The sequence below is a fragment of the Diceros bicornis genome, chromosome 3 (assembly GCF_020826845.1).
Source record: "Diceros bicornis minor isolate mBicDic1 chromosome 3, mDicBic1.mat.cur, whole genome shotgun sequence".
Lineage (NCBI taxonomy): Eukaryota > Metazoa > Chordata > Mammalia > Perissodactyla > Rhinocerotidae > Diceros > Diceros bicornis.
Genome location: NC_080742.1, coordinates 42196796 through 42215748, shown reverse-complemented (window position 1 = coordinate 42215748; position 18953 = coordinate 42196796).

Below are 18953 nucleotides of genomic sequence, written 5' to 3'. Positions count from 1 at the left end.
GTACCTACTGCCAGCAAAGAAGCTGTTTTCAACATCTGGGAATAAAAATCACCACCAAATATAGATCATTGGGTCAACTTGCTTTGGGAAATGGTGAAATTCAGAAACGTGAGTTACAACATTTGCATGAGCTTACCGGCTTCACGGTAACTAATTTAGAGTCTATTTTGGATCTGTATGCTGACTGAGAAAGTACAGATGTGACTGGTGTATCATTTTCCTAACTGCCAGTAGAAGTCTGGAAATATATTAATGGACAAATCATTTGCCTCAGTGTCTTCTTGGTTTATTTCATTTTTCTCCTATTGATATCAAAATCCAACCAAAGTAACTTATTTATTATTTCCTATCTAAATCACCTTGTCCATTACCACATAGAACTTGAAATTTGTATTGCATTGCAGCTCTCTCTTTAGAATAATTAAAGCCAAGACTAAATTTCCCTAGACCTATGAGGTGGGTATCATTTCGATACAGGTGTTACTCCAAACGTTATTAGTCAATTATTTAATAAAGATGCTTCAATCCTGTTATTTTTTAATCATCTTCTAATCTAGATTTTGCTCTCACTATTATTGAATGTTTCCTTTTACTTCTCATCTAAGCTTCTCTAAAGAATGGTCAACTATCCTCACTTACCATTTACTCCTAACCTACTATAGTATTTCCTCAACCCAACAACAACTCAACTGAGTTGTTCTCAATTATTCTCAATAAGAATAATGATTTCCTCATTGCCCAATCCAGTGTTGATCTGCTGCGCTGAGCACATTACATTATTCACTCCTTCTTGCAATGACACTTCTTGAAATGGCTCTTGGGTATCTCTTTGCTCCTCACTCACTCTTTTTCATTTGTCTCCTTTTTGGACACCTGTTTTCCTCCACCAACCTCTGAATTTTGAGGTTCCTCAGGATTTTATTATCTGCTTACTAATTTTCCCACTCTCTATCCTCTCTCTGGTTGATAGTTTTTATTTTCATCATGCACGCACACACACACACACACACACACACACTCTCTCTCTCTCTCTCTCTCTCTCTCTCTGCCAGCCAGAATTCCTCTGTTAAGCAACAGCAGAGTCTTCTTATCCAGCTGCATCCTGCATATATCCATTTGGCTTTCACATAAATATCTCAAATTCAACATGTGCAAAGTTGAACTTTCCCACTGACATTTCTCCTCTCATTGTTCAAAAACTGTATTGGTTGCACCACCAGTTTTAGAAACCTGAGAGTTTCTAGAACTTGCCTATTCCTTCTCCATCATCCCACTTCCAATCAGTCTTACATTCCTGGCAGTGTTATATCTGAAGTATCCATTTAATCACTCTTTTTTTCCCTCCATCCCAACCACAACTTTCCTAAATCAAGCTTTCATCATCTTTTTCCTGGATGACTGTAACAGCCTCCTATATGGTTTTCTGACTCCAATATTATTGTTATTGTTTTTTTTTTAATTATCTCCTATATTGTAGTCAGGAAAATCTGAAACAAAAAAATCTGATCCTATTCTACCCTGCTGAAGAGCCATTGTCTGCATAGTACTTATGATGAAACGAGGTACAAGCACCTAAATATACAGAATATTTAAGCACTTGTAGTTAGGAGGCTGGGTTTACTTCTATGCAATAGAAAAGCCAAAAATTATACCAGAGTTGCTTATAAAAGAGAGAACTGTATTTTTATCTCATAAAAAAAGTTTGGAGATAGGCAGATTTAGGCTGATATAGAATTTTCACAATATCATCAATGACTAGGGATACTTTTAGCACAAGATTTCCATTCTCAAGATAATTTAATGATTGAAGATGGTTGCTGGAGTTCCAGCCATGCTATCTGTTCCAGGTAGCAGAAAGAGAAAATACGGAGTGAGGGTGGGGAAAGAAAAGCATCTCAAACAATATCTAAGGATTTTTTTTTGGACGTGATACACAACAGTAATAGAAAAAAGTGAGGGTTTTATAAGATGGGTCCCAAATAGTGAGTTATTCTTAGTTATTTATTATATTATTTATGTTCTATTATTTTATATTTATATTCCAATATCTTACTTTATTCTAATATGTAATATCTTATTTATATTCCAGTCACAGATTTTGCAATAGCAATATTTTCTCAGTTATTGGTTACGTTGCTCCCTCAGAGGATGATTTTGAAGGATAAATTGCATTATGTATAAAATGGTAGAAGAATGCATGGCACAGAGAAGACGCTAAATTAACCATATTTTTATTGTTAATGACACTCAAAGATGAGAAAAGACTCCAGAAGATCTTAGTATGGAAGTTACTCTATAAAAGATTTGCTATGGGTTACTTAAAAGATCTAATCATTTTGTAGACATTTGACCCTCTTATTCTTTCTTCTCCTATGCCAGCTAGATACAAAGGCCTCCACAGATGTTACCAAGAAAATAAAAAGGATAGAAGAGTGGAATGGAAAGGAACATTGGGGCATCAGGAGAGAAGTGAACAAGTATTCAAGTCTAAGTTTCAAAAATAAAGAACTACTGGGCTACCCACTGAGGAAGATAGAGCAAAGTAAAAATAGAAAATCAAGGCAACCCAAACTTCCTGCCCAAAGCAAACACTTTCAGTAAGAGCTTGAAGGTCTATTTGGTACAGACTTCTAGAATTTGTACATGTTCTCAATCACTTAATGATGTTTTGTGTTAATAGGATATAAAATCATCCTTTCAGATATAAAAGTCATAAATTAATAATCAAATATTAACTAATAATACTAAGTTTCCTTACTCAGTGTACTAATATTTTGTAGCTACTTTGTTTAAAAGAGCCTCTACTGTAAGTTTGTTTTTGTGAAGAATAGCATGATTACAAAAATATGATGGGAACAATAAATTATATATAAAATGACTAATACAGTGCCAAGTATATGTTGAAATCCTAATAAGTAGTTGTTATTATATAATGATGATGAATATGTATGTTATTGCTATTTATCGATTTTTTTTCCAGAAAAAAATATGTTTCATAGAATGGTTTTATAATAGGATGTTGAGAGGGACTTTCTTAGTTGCTCTGAATTTTATCACTAGAATTGAAAATTAGAGACAAATTGCTGGTCCTGGCACATTCTAAAAAGAACCAGATGTCTTAGAAAATACATAATACAGTCTTTAAGGGTAAAGAAACTCACTGTCTCCAATTTTCAGGTGATATATGGTAGATAGATAGGTAGGTAGATAGACAGATGATAGATTATAGGGTGATAAAATAAAATGTAAACAATATGTGAATATGGGCAGTTGGAAGTTTCCTTCTAACATTCTTTAAATTTTCAGGATGTTTGGAATTATATCTAAATTAAAAATCACCAAAAAATAACCAAGCTTTAAAAATTTAGGCATCAGATCTACTTACAGTCTTCTTAGGAAGATACCAAATTAGCTCTGCTACCCCCAAACATCCTTTCATCACTCTCTCCTTTACATGCCTTTATAAGGAGAGAAGAAAAGGAAAGAATCAATGAAGTCATGATTCATTGGGTCATCACTGATTGGAAATTTTTAAAAGTTAGTTCCTTTCCCTAGGGTGCAGGAGGCAAATAAAATACTCCCTGCCTCCTATCTTGTGAGGGGTTCCATAAGAGCCACTTACAGAGATTGGGAGCAAAGTGAGAAGACTGATATCTCATTGCCCAGGTAGATATCTGCTTCTGCAGAAGAATAGCCAATCTGCTTTCTGTGCCTTCTTAGTTGGGGGAAAAGGGAACTGGAGAGTGAAAATAGGAAAGGGGCTGAGGGAGAGAGGGAGAGAAGGAAAGAGAAAACAACCTGCATGCTTAGCATGAATCTTCCAAGTCAAATGGCCACTGAAGAAGACAGCTAGTCTAGCATGATCTTGCTAGGACCACCTTTCTTTCAAATTCTGATTCTCTCATGGGACTTATAGATAAATTCTTTCCAAACTCTGCTGAAAATCTCCCCCTGCACTCTCCCTGACCTGGGAGAACCACTTCCAATTCTCATCTTCCAATACTCCTGTCAGCTCCTGCTCCTTGGGGTGAGGACTCTCAACAGCAGCCAGGCCTCTTGGGTGTGGTGTGTGGTGATAGCTGGAAGTAGCAGCTCTTGCTTAAACAAGATTTAGCATCTGAAGAGCGTGTCTGAGCCCAAATTGTTTATATACTCTTTGTCTCCTGATGGAAGCCAATTCCAGAGCAATCCAAAATCTCAGTGAATATCTACTTACCCTTTCTTTTAAACATAAAATAGCAGAAATGAGCTTTTCTGGCTGTGATCTAATATGACAAATAAATAACTTTACATTACTCTTTGAGGAATGGAATTCATAATTTATGGAATTGAGACTTTAGGTTCCTAGGTTTTTATAATTATATCCTAATGTTCTTGCTGTAGGATGAGATAAATATTTATTTCACTACTAATATTCTTTAAACACTCTTACTCTCATGCTCAAAAAAAGTTTTGGCTCCTCACTGCTTATAATATCCAGAGCCCGGAGCTTGCATTAAAGGCTCTGTGCAACCCAAAGCAGTCGTTCTTGCCTAATATTTCACTCTTTTCCCCACATGAATTATCTACTGCAGTCTGTGATTTCCTTGTTCATACTGTCTCTGGTATTTGTCTTCTGCTTTATATTCCCATAGCTAACACTCTAGTCTATTCCATTATAACCTCACATCTGGATTATTACAACAGCCTCCTTAGGTAGTCTTGTCAAAGCCATTTTCAAACTATACTGCAGGCTGCTACCAGATAATTCTTCCTAAAACATGACTTTTACCATGTCTCCTGTTCAAAACCCATCAATGACTCTTAATTCTCAAGGATAGAATCATTGTTTTAAGATTTTTCCATGCTTGACTCCATAGCAACTTGCTAGCTTTCTCCACTTTCCAAATAAACCCTCTATCTAGCTGTTTTTGTCTCCTCTTTCCCCTATAATGTGCCTTACACATTCCCACTGCTTCGTCCTATTCTCCAGCTTATCTGACTCTTTTTTTTTTTAATTAATTAATTAATTTATTTATTTTTGTGAGGGAGATCAGCCCTGAGCTAACATCCATGCCAATCCTCCTCTTTTTGCTGAGGAAGACCGGCCCTGAGCTAACATCTATTGCCAATCCTCCTCCTTTTTTTTCCCTTTTTCTCCCCAAAGCCCCAGTAGATAGTTGTATGTCATAGTTGCACACCCTTCTAGTTGCCGTATGTGGGACGCCACCTCAGCATGGCCGGAGAAGCGGTGCGTCGGTGCGCACCCGGGATCCGAACTCAGGCCACCAGTAGCAGAGCGCGCGCACTTAACTGCCAAGCCACGGGGCCGGCCTCCCTGACTTTTTGTTTTTACCTGTAGAAATCTGCATTCCTCAAGGCCAATTTTTTTTCTCTCTCTTTCTTTATGTAGACTTCCAAAGAATATATATTCACCTAGTAGCTTCCATTTATCAAATTTGTTGAATTTTATTGTTTTCCTGGCCATTTGGAAGACACCTGTTTGTAAAAGGAGCATGGACTCTGTAAGCTGTGTTTACAAAACTCATGGACAGTGTTTGTAACAGGAGCCCAGGTTTGAGTTCCAGGCCCACCACTTTACTGCTCTTGAAAAACTGGGCATACTACCTCACGTTTCTAAGCTTCATCTGCCTCATCTGTAAAAATAGAGTAGTATATTTCTATACAGCTTAAGTGTGTAATATTGTGTTTCCAAATAAAGTGTAATCCTATAGAAAGCAGAATTTCACATCTTATACTCTGTACTGCACAATGTGTAGAACTGTTCACAGTAGACGCACACAACCAGAGTCTTCTAGTCCTGTGATCTTCCAACTGGGAATCTGTGACCCCAGTGGGTACATAAAGATTTTCCAAGTAATACGTGGAAATGGATACCTTAAAAAATAGGGCAAATTTCCAGATCCTAAACTTCCATCTATATTCTTTCCTTAGAGTCATCTACCTAAGAAAGTGCCTATTGCCAAGGAATTAATAGCTATTTTTCTGTTTTACAACAGAAAGTTTGAATCTTTCTTTCATTCATAACCCATGGTGTTAAAACCTTCAGGGAGCTGACAAAAAGAACAATTCAACATATTCTAAACCTTGGTATTATGACACCAATGAAAATGAATGACACTACTGATTAAGAAACTTTTTTTTGCACATTAGATGGCTTCAAATTCTTTGCAACAAGTAACACTGAAGTAGATTGTAATCTAGTTATCCACTTATGAATTATAAAAATAATATAATAATAAATCACCATGTCATTTTTGGCAGATAACTCAGAGGGTGCACAAAGAATTGAATGACATGGCTAAAATAATACCCCATTTCATTTTTATTACTTCTGAGTCCATGCTTCCTCAGAGTTTAGATCTATAAAAATGCAAAATGGGTGGCTAATAGATGTTGAAACTAATCTTATTCTAGCAATAAGAAATATTCATCCAGGGATACAAGAACCAACAACAAAAAAATACTATCCACCTTATTAAGAAATGCATTTCATAAAAAACTTCACTTTAAAGTTTAATAATTACTTAACAACATGTGTAACATACGTTGCTTGGGTCAATTTTTAGGATAATAGCAATAATTATAATAATATCTAGAAGAAAATACTTTTTAAAATTTAGAATATCATATCCCAGGAAATGAAGAACAAACTTAACTTGCAATTTTCAATGCCCATTATTGTGGCATAGAAGTATAATGCAGAAGTCAATAAAAATAATCCATGACTAAAAATATATTACATTATGACAAACTAGTCCTTGGTGTAAATTAAGTTAGAAAGAAGCTAGTATACACATTTTTAAAAATAGATTATAGAGGACATCGAATTGTTAATAACACTTATTAAAACAACAAACATTTAAAATAGTGGGGAGATTGTTTTAATGTCAATTTTTGCAATATACTAGATATCATATGTCTTGCAGAAATTATTTAAATATTTGATAAAATATTTAGATGCCAACTTGAAAATGTGCAAAGATATATATACTTTTACAAAATTCTCTTAGAGGGTATTAGAGCAAAAATGTTTAAGGGGCATCATTTTAAGTCAGCCTATTCTTTCTCAGAAATTAATCCTTGCAATTAGGTAAGAATCTGGTATAGATAAAAGAAAACAGCCTTTTTTTTGTAAGCCATACTGCAGATCTTTCAATATACAAATTATCACTGAAAAACTAAAGAAAGCAATTATATTTCCTATCCAAATGGGGAAATCAGGATGAAACTTACCTTCTTGCCATAAACAACTAAAAAACTGGACAAAATATATGAAATAACTGTTTGCAGATATTGGGCAATCATCATTACAGGACTATTATCTTGATATTAAGAGAAGGTAAACAAATGTGGTGAATCATATTATCTATGCGGCTTTCTCTCTAGAGGCACTTTCTAGCTTGTGGTGCAGGGAGGGGAATTCCAACTATAGAATTCTGGTCTATCAGAAGAGGTAGAGATCAAATTTCAGGGAGGTGGAGGCAGCCAGAAACTGAGACGGAGAGTGTGAGAAAAGAGGGAGCTACACAGGGAAAGAGTCCCAGAAATCTGCATAGGATACCCTTGAAATTGTTGCTGAATTCTAAGTTCTTTGTGCATAGGAAAAAAATGCACTTGTCCAGGAAAAGAAAGAACTGAGAGAGGTAAACTAAAAAATATGTCGAGTTTACACAAGGCTGGGAAATGTTTGAATTTTGGCCAGTCAGAATGGAGAGGTTACATTGAACACTCAAGACACTCAGTAGAGACAGCAGAAGGACATTACAGTAGGACTAAAAAAAAATCCCTAGAGTAAAACTACCCTAAACTTGCACTAATAAAACTTAAAAGCAAGCCTCAACATAAGTAACTTAACTATATGCAAAACAAAGTCCGACAGTCCTTAAAAGAATTTTTAAAGAACTACAATATTCAACAATATAAAATTTACAAATGGCAACATCCAATATAAATAAATAGACATGTGAAGAAACAAGAAAATGTTACCTATAACCAGTAATAGAAACAAACTAAAAAATGACAGAAAGGATGAAATTAACAGATAATGATTTTTAAAGGATTATTACAAATATCAAGTATTTAAAGAAAAACATGAACATATGAGGAAAGAAATATCAACTATAAAAAATAACCTAAGGGAACTTCTAGAAATAAAAATAAAATGTCTGAAATAAAAATTCTATTGGATGAGATTAATAGCAGATTAGACACCACAAAAGAAAAGATCAATAAACTTGAGATATAGTTGTCCCTAGGTATCCATGCAGGACTGGCTCTAGGACCCCCATGGGTACCAAAATCCGAGGATGTTCAAGTCCCTTATATAAAATGTCATAATATTTGCATATAACTTATATCCACACTCCCGTATATTTTAAATCATTTCTAGATTACTTATAATACCTAATACAATGTAAATGCAATGTAAAGAGCTGTTATACTGTATTGTTTAGGGAATAATGACAAGTAAAAAAAGTCTGTACATGTTCAATAGAGACACAACGATTGTAGGCCTTTCAATCTGCGATTGGTTGAATCCGAGGATGTAGAACCTGAGGATATGAAGGGCCAACTGTACAGCATTGAAACTACAAAATAAAATCCAGACTGAAAAAAAGACTGAAAAAGATATAAAAAGATACTCTTGGATTTGTGAAGTAATATAAAACTCTGCTATTCAAATCCCAGAAGTGAGACTCACAGGAAATATTAGAAGAAATAATTGTTGGACATTTTCCAAATCTAATGAAAACTATGACTCCACTGATTCAAGATGAACAACTCACAAAGTGGATAAACATACAAAAAAATTCACTCTGTTATTTTTCTATTGTTGCCATAACAAATTACTACAAACACTGGGTTAAAACAACACAAATTTATTATCTTAAAATTCTGTATATCAGAAATTCAACATAAGTCTCACTAGGCTAAAATTAAGGCATCAGCAGCAGTACATTCCTTTTTGAAAGCTTTAGAGGGGAATCTGTTTTCTCGCCATTTCCATCTTCTAGAGGTAACTCACATTCTTTGGCTCATGGACCCTTTTCTTCGTCTTCAAGGCTAGCAACATTGTATTTCACTGTGAATTTCTCTCATAGTCACATCTTCTTCTGACTTCCTGAGTCTCTCATACTATTAAGAACCCTGTAAGTACGTTGGATCTACCCAGGTCACCCAGGATAATTACCCTATTTAAAAGTCAGTTGATAGTAACATTAATTCCATATGCAACTTTAATTTTCCTTTGCCAAAAATGGTTAACATATTCACAAGTTCTGGGTATTAGGGTGTGTGTGTCTTTGGGGTGTCATTATTCTGCCTACCACAAATACCAAAGTGCATCATAATCAATTGCTGAACATTAACAATAAAGGGGAAAATTTCAAAAGCAGAGAGAAAAAAGTGCACCTTATATACAAAGGAGCAAAGTAAGCACAACAGCAGACTTCTCTTAAGAAAGTTTATAAGACAGTAGCCAATGATATTGTTAAAGTACAGGCATACCTCATTTTATGGTGCTTTGCTTTGTTGCGCTTCACAGATATTGCATTTTTTATAAAACCCTCTACCAGCAAAAAGATTATGACTTGCTGAAGGCCGAGATAATGGTTAGCATTTTTTAGCAATAAAATATTTTTTAATTAAGGTATGTACATTATTTTTTAGACATGATATCACTGCACACTCAATAGACTACAGTATAGTATAAACATAACTTTTATATGCACTGGGAAACCAAAAAATTTGTGTTACTCACTTTATTGTGGTATTTGCTTTATTTTAGTGGAACTGAACCCGCAATCTCTCTGAGGTATGCCTGTACTGAAAAAGAACATTGTAAACACAATGAAAACGTTTTTTGAAACTGAAGATAAAATAAAAAGCGATTAAAAAAAGATAGATAATTTGTTGCCATACAATCTGCACTACAAGATATGTTAAAGAAGGTTTTCTGGCAAAAGAAAAAAAAAAAACACAGATGAAAACTTGGATCTACAAATAGCAGTACGAGCATTGGAAATGGTAAATACATGGGTAGATATAAAATATTTTTTCATATTGCTAATTTCTTTAAAAGATAATTGACTCAGCAAAATTAATGACAATGAATTGTGGGGGTTATAGCACATGAAGGAAAAAATATCTAAAAACAATTGAATAAAAGATGAAGGGAGAAATCAAAGTATTTAATAGTAAGGTTATTGTATATGTATGAATTGGTATAAGACTATTTGAGGTTATCTTTTTTTTTTTTTTTTTTTTTTTTTTTAAAGATTTTATTTATTTTATTTTTTCCCCCCAAAGCCCCAGTGGGTAGTTGTATGTCGTAGCTGCACATCCTTCTAGTTGCTGTATGTGGGACTCGGCCTCAGGATGAACGGAGAAGTGGTGCCTCAATGCGCACCCAGGATCCGAACCCGGGCCACCAGCATCGCAGCGCGCGCACTTAACCACCAAGCCACAGGGCCGGCCCTGAGGTTATCTTATATTAAATTTATATAGTTGAAACCCTAGTACAAGTTAAAAATTTTTTTAAAATATGGTATATATAATGAGGTAATAGTGGACATAAAATAGAATATGGAAAAATACATACATAATTCAAAAGAATTCAGGAAAGGAGAAAAAAGGAAAAAAAGTGAAAGGATCATGTTGAACACTACTAGAAAGATGCTAGATTTATATTCAAATATATTGATAATTATATTAAGTATTAATGGATTAAACCATCCAATTAAAAGACCAAGATGTCAGATTAGATATAGTAAGCAAAATATGACTATATGCTGTCTGCATGAAACCCATTTAGAATTTTTTTTAAAAAGGATACTATAAAGTATAAGGATGAAATGAGATATAACGTTTAAACTCTAATCAACAGAAAGTGGGAACAGTTATATTTAAGTCAGACCAATCAGATTTTAATCAAGGATTATTACCATGATAAAGAGGAAAATTTCATAATTATGAAGTCATGATATCAAGAATATATAAAACATTATATTTGTTAAGGTTATTATTAGTGGTAGTAGTATTAGACAACATAGATGTATTTATAAATAAAACTAATATATTTATATTTAATAAATATATAAACAATATTTATTATATAATTATTATTGATTTTTAAAATTAATAATCAACAATTTAATTCAGCACATTCACAAACTAAAAAAGAATACCACATGATGACCTCAATAAATAATACAGCTCAACTCTCATTTATGGCAAAACTTACAGAATTTCTCTCATTCCTTTTACATTTATTATTTAGAAATCTCTGAATGGAAGAGCTGTCCTTTCTCCTCATATATTTATTTAAAAATTGTTTATTTATATTAGTATGGATATATAAATATTTATTTTATTTTGTGTGTTAAAATTCAATACCATAATTATTTAATTTTTTCTCAAATTTTTCCTTCTTGACCATTGGATATGACCTCAGGTTTACCGCTGTGAACTTTTGATCCTTTTTTCAAGCCAAAATAATTTTGAAAAAGAACAAAGTTGGAGGACTTATACTACCTGACTTCAACCATAAATAAAAATATAAATCAAGGAGGAAAAAAAATAGTGCCCCAAAATAAACAAATACACATATATGATTAATTATGTTAACAAACATGTCAAGGTAGTTAAATGGGAAAAAATTTTCTTTCCAACAAATGCTGCATTTTGAAAATGCATTCCATTTTCCATTTGAAAAAATATATACCTTCACCGTTACCTTACAAAATTAACTTCAAATGGATCATAGATGTACTGTAGAAGTGAAAACTATAAAACCTCTGGAAAAATAAGATAGGAGAAAATCTTTGCGACCTTAGGGTAGGCAAAAGTCTCTTGAAATCCAAAAAGTATGAATCATAAAAGAAGAAAATCAATAATTGGATTTTATTGAATTTAAAAACTTCTGTCCGTCAAGAGATATGATTAAGAAAGACAGACTTGGAAAAAATATTCACAATACATATTTTCTAGGACTGATTTCTAGAATATACAAGAATTCCTACAACTTAATAAGGGAACAAATAAGCACATTTAAATGAGCAAAATAGTTGATAAACTTTACATAAAAGAAGATATATGAAAGACTACTAGCACATGACAAGTTGCTCAAGATCATGAGTTGTTAAAATTACAGTAAGATACACTACATATCCACTAAAAGAACTAAAATTAAAATGACTGACAGGAATTCTGCTTCTGCCCATGAAGGATTAACTGCTACAAACATTGCCTTCTCAATGTAAACAGAAAACTGGACAAAATATTTGTAACAACCGTTTCCAGACATTGAACAAAAGACAGCAGAGGCCTGGGATCCCTGAGAAAAGGGAAACAAACAAGGTCAGCCCCATAAATACTCCAGTGTACTTCCTAGAAGCAATTTCCAGGCCTCAGGGTAGGAACCATGAGCCCAATTGGAGCCTGGTGGCTTCGTGGATTTGCAGACTTAAAAAGACATATGTCAGAATTTGGGGAAGCCAAGGTAGCAGAAATCTGTGACTCAGAATAAGACAGAAAAGGAAGCTCTACAAAGGGAGAGCCTTTTCTTTAGAAATGTACAAGCTGACTCTAAAACTTATATGGAAATTCAAAGGACATAGAATATGCTAATGAATTTTGAAATAGGTATAAAAGCTCAAGTTAACACACTACCAGAATTCAAGAATTTAATAAAGCTACAATAATCAAGACATTGTGATATTGGTAATAAGGATATATGAATAGATCAGTGAAACAGAATAGGGAGTCTAGAAATGCACATATGAGCAATTAACTTTTGTCAAAGGTGTAAAGATAAGTCAATGGGTGAAGGACAGACTTTTCAACAGCAGATATGGAACAACTGAATATTCATACAGAAAAAATGAACCCGAATCCTTACCCAACATTTCAAAAAGATTAGAGACCTAAATGTAGGAGCTAAAACTATACATCTTTTAGAAGAAAATAGTAGAAATCATCATAACCTTGTGTAAGCAAAGATTTCTTAAAATATATAAAGCTAATCTATAAAAAAATCACAAAATAAACTTCATCAAATTAAAAACTTATTTTAGAAGGAACTAATTGTTGTCTTTCTTCCTTCCTTCCTTCCCTCCTTCTTTCCTTCCTTCCTTCCCTCCTTCCTTCCTTCCTTCCTTCCTTCCTTCCTTCCTTCCTTCCTTCCTTCCTTCCTTCCTTCCTTCCTTCCTTCCTTCCTTCCTTTTGTGAGGAAGATTAGCCCTGAGCTAACATCCGTTGCCAATCCTCCTCTTTTTGCTGAGGAAGATTGGCCCTGGGCTAAGATCGATGACCTTAGATGACCTAAGATCGGTTTTCCTCTGTTTTATATGGGACACCGCCACAGCATGGCTTGACAAGCAGTGCGTTGGTCTGTGCCCAGGATCTGAACCTGTGAACCCCTGGCTGCTAAAGCGGAGCATGCGAACTTAACTGCCACGCCACCGGGCTGGCCCCATAGAAAGAACTGATTTTTAAAAAATGAAAAGGTAAGCCACAAACTGGGGAAAATATTTGCAAAACAATGATCTGATAAATGTCTTGTGTCTAGAATATATAAAGAACATACAATTCAATACCACAAAATAAAACTTTACAAATGGGCTGAATGTTTGAACAGACATTTCTCTGAAGAAGATATAAAAATGACAAGCACAAGAAAAGATACTCAACATCATGTCATTAAGGAAATGAAAATTAAAATCACAATGAAATGTCATTACCTACCCACTGCAATAGTGTCATATCTAAGAAATCTTTGCCTAACCCAATGTCATAAAGCTTTTTTCCTATGTTTTGTTCTCAAAGTTTTATATTTTTAGGTTCACATTTAGGTCTATGATCCATATAGAGTTCATTTATACATATGATGTGAGATATGGATTGAAGTTTACATTTTGTATAATGATAGCCAGTTGTTCTAGCACCATTTGTGTTTCCTTTTTCCATTGAATTCTTTTTGCATTTTTGCCAAGAATCAATTACCCATACATGTGAGGTTCTATTTCTGGACTCTTTATTGTATTTAATTGGTCTGCCTATTTGGATGCTAGTACCACATTGTCTTGTTTATTATAGCTTTATAGTAAGTCTTGAAATCAAGTGTTAGTCCTTCAACAATTTCACTGTTTCCAAAAGTTGTTTTGGTTATTATAGGTCATTTCCATATTAAATTTTTTTTTCTGAGGAAGATTCGCCCTGAGCTAACATCTGTGCCAGTCTTCCTCTATTTTGTATGTGGGTCACCGCCACAGCATGGCCGCCGATGAGTGGTATGGGTTCGCACCCCAGAACTGAAACCGGGCTGCAGAAGCAGAGTGTGCCAAACTTAACCACTAGACCACGCGGCTGGCCCCCATATAAAATTTTTAATCAGTTTGTCACTTTGCACAAAAATAGCTTGCTGAGATTTTAGTTTTAATTTCTTTGAATCTAGGGCCAGCCTGGTGGTGTAATGGTTAAGTTTGCATGCTCCGCTTTGGCAGTCTGGGGTTCACAGGTTCAGATCCAGGTCTGGATCCAAACACCACTTGTCAAGCCATGCTGTGGTGGCATCCAATATAAAGTAGAGGCAGATGGGCATGGATGTTAGCTCAGGGCTAATCTTCCTCACAAAAAAATGAAAATAAAAAAATATTTCTTTGAATCTATAAATTAATTTGGGGAGAGTTTACATATTAAAATATTGAGTTCTCCAAGTCCTGTTCAATGAGTGTCTGTCAATTTACTTTGGTTTTCTTTAATTTCTTCCAGCAATGTTTTGCATAATTTTTGTACAGGTCTAGTGCATCTTTTGTCTGATTTATCCCTAATGTTTTCATACCCCCTTGGTCTTATGGGGCATCATCAATCTAGATATCCAGACAAAATTTTGTTGGGGTTCCATGTTGTTTCTGTGGGGTGGCCACAACTTCAAGGAACATGACCACTTCCTTCAGACAAAACTTTGAAAGAGCATCACCTTTCTAGCTCAAGCAAAAAATCTTGAGGAAGGATTCCATTCGCCTGGCTTGTTTTGTGTATGCAACTCTGACTATCTGTCAGGAAGGCTTTGGGCAGTTAAACAGAAGATAACTTCATAATAGTGGCTTAAACAATTAGAAGACTATTTTTCCCCCCAATAACAAAACCAAGGGAACACAGTCAATGACCAGAGAAGTGGCTCAAAAACCCAGGCTCTTTCCATTTTTCTGTTTCAACATGCTTGATGTTGGCTCATGTTCTCATGCTTATTGCTTTATGGTTACAGAATGGGTGCTGGATCTCTAGGTATTACATCTGAATTTCAGGCTGGAAAGAGAACAAATGGGCAAAAAGACAAGCCAATTGAGTCTGCTCTTTATTATCAGGGAAGCAAAATCTTTCCCAGAAATACTATTCAGCAAGTTTACATCTTATTCACCAAATATGGGTCACTTGGCCACTCTTAGCCACATGGGAATATGGAAAATGGATTATTTTATTTCTTACAACCTCTGTGATATAGTCAGGAAGAGGAGAAAGGAATTATATTTGAGTATTGAGTGAGCCAAATTACAATGTCTGCCACACTGACCAATACTATGCCTAGAGGATAGGAGAGTATTATTATTCCAGCCAGAGTTATAGGTCTATCTCTGTAATTGGGGAGGGCACAGTCTACTTTCACAAGAGAAAGGTCGGGGCATGACTAGGTTGACAGAAACAATAGTTATCCAAGACGCACAGAGTTAAGGCAAATCTCTGGGATTTCTCTCTTGCGATAATGGCAATTGGGTTGACTTCTCAGGAGCATTTCCCTTTATTTAAATAGGATTAAAGACAGAGTTTAGAATGACACAGCTAATCTACTCCTAAGGCCTAGTGAGATTTCTCTAGAGAAGAAGCACTGTGTATGGAAAAAAATAAGAGCCTGGGTCTGAAGCCAGAGTCCTGTGTTCAAATCCAAGCATATCTATTACCTGGATTTGTTACAGTCATTAAATTACTTAACTCCTAGAAGCCTCAGTTTCCACATCTATAAAACGGGGATAATTACACTAAATGCCCATGGTATTTGGGGGAGATTAAATGAGATAACTTATATCCTGCACCTAGTTTCTACTTGCTACTTAAAAATGTTCATTTTCTTCTCTGTTGCTTCTTTTTTTTCCCTTTTATTTCTTCTAATTTAGATTTATAGCATCTCCCAAGCTCCTATTTGAGCTCTTCCCCAAAGGACTGCTTACATGCCAAGTTAGGTCCAGATTTTCAGAAGTTTGCATAATATTTGTGAAAGAGCCATGGAAACATATACGTCTGGCCAAATGACCCTAACCTTCCCAGGTCCAACCAAGTTATAGTGTTGAGAAGCCCTTCTCAGCCTGGTTGTGTTCAAGATATGAACTTCTTTATGATTCTGAGATTGATTTGCATACAGTATAGGTCAACTCCATCATATTTCTTCAGAAAAGCCTTCTCTGATTCCCTAGTCAATTCATACATTTTATACACCCTCATATTAATATGTACCTCTCTTTTCTAGCACTCACAGTAATTCTAATTTTGCATCTGCGTGGCTGTTTTTAAATTTAGTTTTGTCTTTCTGAAGGAAGAGGCAGTATTTTCTTCTGTTCGCTACTGTATCCTAAGTGCCTAGGCTAGAGATAAGAGATGGAAAACATCCCAGAAGGAATCAAGTACTTTTTCTGAGTTTTTCTTAAAACACGTCTTCACCCCTCCCCTTCCCACAATTTGATTTATCAACACTTGCTTGGATTTGAGGCCTTAGGAAGCTGCCTTTGTGCCCAAGATAGCAGAAGTTAGATTTCTCTGTCACTATTAATTTAAAGTCTCCCTTCCAATTATTCACTCCCTAATTTATTCATTCACTTGCTGAAATAATTTTATAGAAGAAAATATCCCTTGCAGCTCTCATTTTTATTTTCATAAATGACAAGATCAGTTTGCAAAAAGTAGGGATTAGGGTAAAAGGCTCTAAAAATGCATTTCCACTCAAGCTGATGGACTCTAGGACAACACGTAGTTGAATGGACATTTCCTGTCCTACGGCCACAGAAGAATAGGAATGCAAGTTCATGATGGAGTGTTGGGGCCTTGGATTCAGAGTGCAGCCCTCATGAGAGCTGTTCTAAGAGGTTTCTGCACTGTCTACCACCTCCTATTTGGAAACCCATTTGACTTTTTCCATTAGTGCTTTTCTTTTTGAAGTGTTGTAATTCAGCCTCAGTGTGTGGTCTGGCTTCATTCTCACTAGAGCTGAGACTGGAAGGACTGAGCCAAACTGTGGTAGGCCCATGATAAAAATCGCTTCTATTTTCCATTTTAACAACAATTGTTTTTACTTGAACAACTTTGAGGCTGGAACTTTCTTGAGGGGGGAGAGAGGAATTTTGGATATCCATGAATAAAAAATAAACAAAAGTAAAGGGGAAAATCTATGGGAAGTGGCACACAAAAGGGAAAAATGATTATATATCGCTAATATTATTTCGAAATCTTGATTTAATTTTTATAAACTGCTTCTATGTGGTTTGTCAAGAGTCATCAAATTGGTATGTGCTACAACTTTGCCACCACAAACCCACTATAATTCCTTTAAGATTCTAATTTGGGCTTGAATTCATGTCTTTCCATAAGTCAGCCCACTCTTGAACCTGACCCAACTCCTGGCAACACTTTTTGAATATATTAATGGGGATATATCCACATTTAATACCTAGTCCTGTATTCATTGCCTTTCTGGTTACCCATAATTGGATGATTACAGAAAAGAAATCTATTGTAAAGTGCAGAGTGTGATGCTTCTCTCATTATGTTGAAATTTATGTTCATAATATAAATTATGTGATAAATTATGTAGTAAATGAAGGAACAAACATGTGACTATGAACTGAAATTCAGCATGATGCTAAAATTAATGTTGAAACATTAGATAAGCCATTTGTTTTTACTGCCTCAACTTTCAAAGTCAGTTAAATGGGATAATGATCCCTGTCTCCACTTATATTGAAGAATTAAAAGAGTTGTCTAGGATGTGATTCTAAAGTCATCTGGTCCCCAGATGCGCTGCTTTTTATAATAAGATTAGACACAGATAATCAACTTTTATTCATCATTTACTGTATAGCTAAATATTCAACTTAGGCCAAATTCAGAAGTTTTAAAACACTGTTGCTTACCCTATGAGTTTGTAAGAACAATTTGCCCACAACTCATATTCACTCTATTTTTATTAATTATACCCACAGATTCTGACGTTGTGTCCTCTTCCCATATGGTTTATATATTATTTTGTCCCTCAGGATCTTCAGCTTTAATTAACTCTGAAACTATGCGTTGAATTAGAATTTTTTTTCGATTATCATTGTAAATATTTACTCCATTTGTTCATTTTCTTTCTATATTTATTCAACTCATATTTATTGAACATATTATATGTGCAAGTCTTGATGATACACCAAAAATGAGAAACTCAAAGTCTTTCCTTTAAGTAGTTTATATTCGGTTTAGGCGTAGGTGAAGTTATGAAGAAAAACAAAAGAAAACATCGGATAGGGAGCGATAAGGTGGATAATGATCTCTCTAAGGAGGTAACATTTGAAGAAAGATCTAAAATATGTGAAAAATTAGGTACTGTGAAGACCTAGGGAAAGAGCACTACAGGCAGAGGGAAAAGAAGGCTACAGGCAGGCCAGCCCCAGTGGCATAGTGGTTAAGTTTGGTGCACTCTGCTTTGGTGGCCTGGGTTCAGTTCCCAGGTAAGGACCTATACCACTTGTCTGTCAGTGACCATGCTGTGGTGGTGGCTCACATACAAAGAGGAAGATTGGCACAGATGTTAGCTCAGGGTGAATCTTCCTCAGCAAAAAACAAAAAAAAAACAAAAAAAAAATGGGTGAGGAGCAAGGAGAGAGAGTCAAGGATAGAAAGCCAGGGGGTTAGGCAAGGGATAG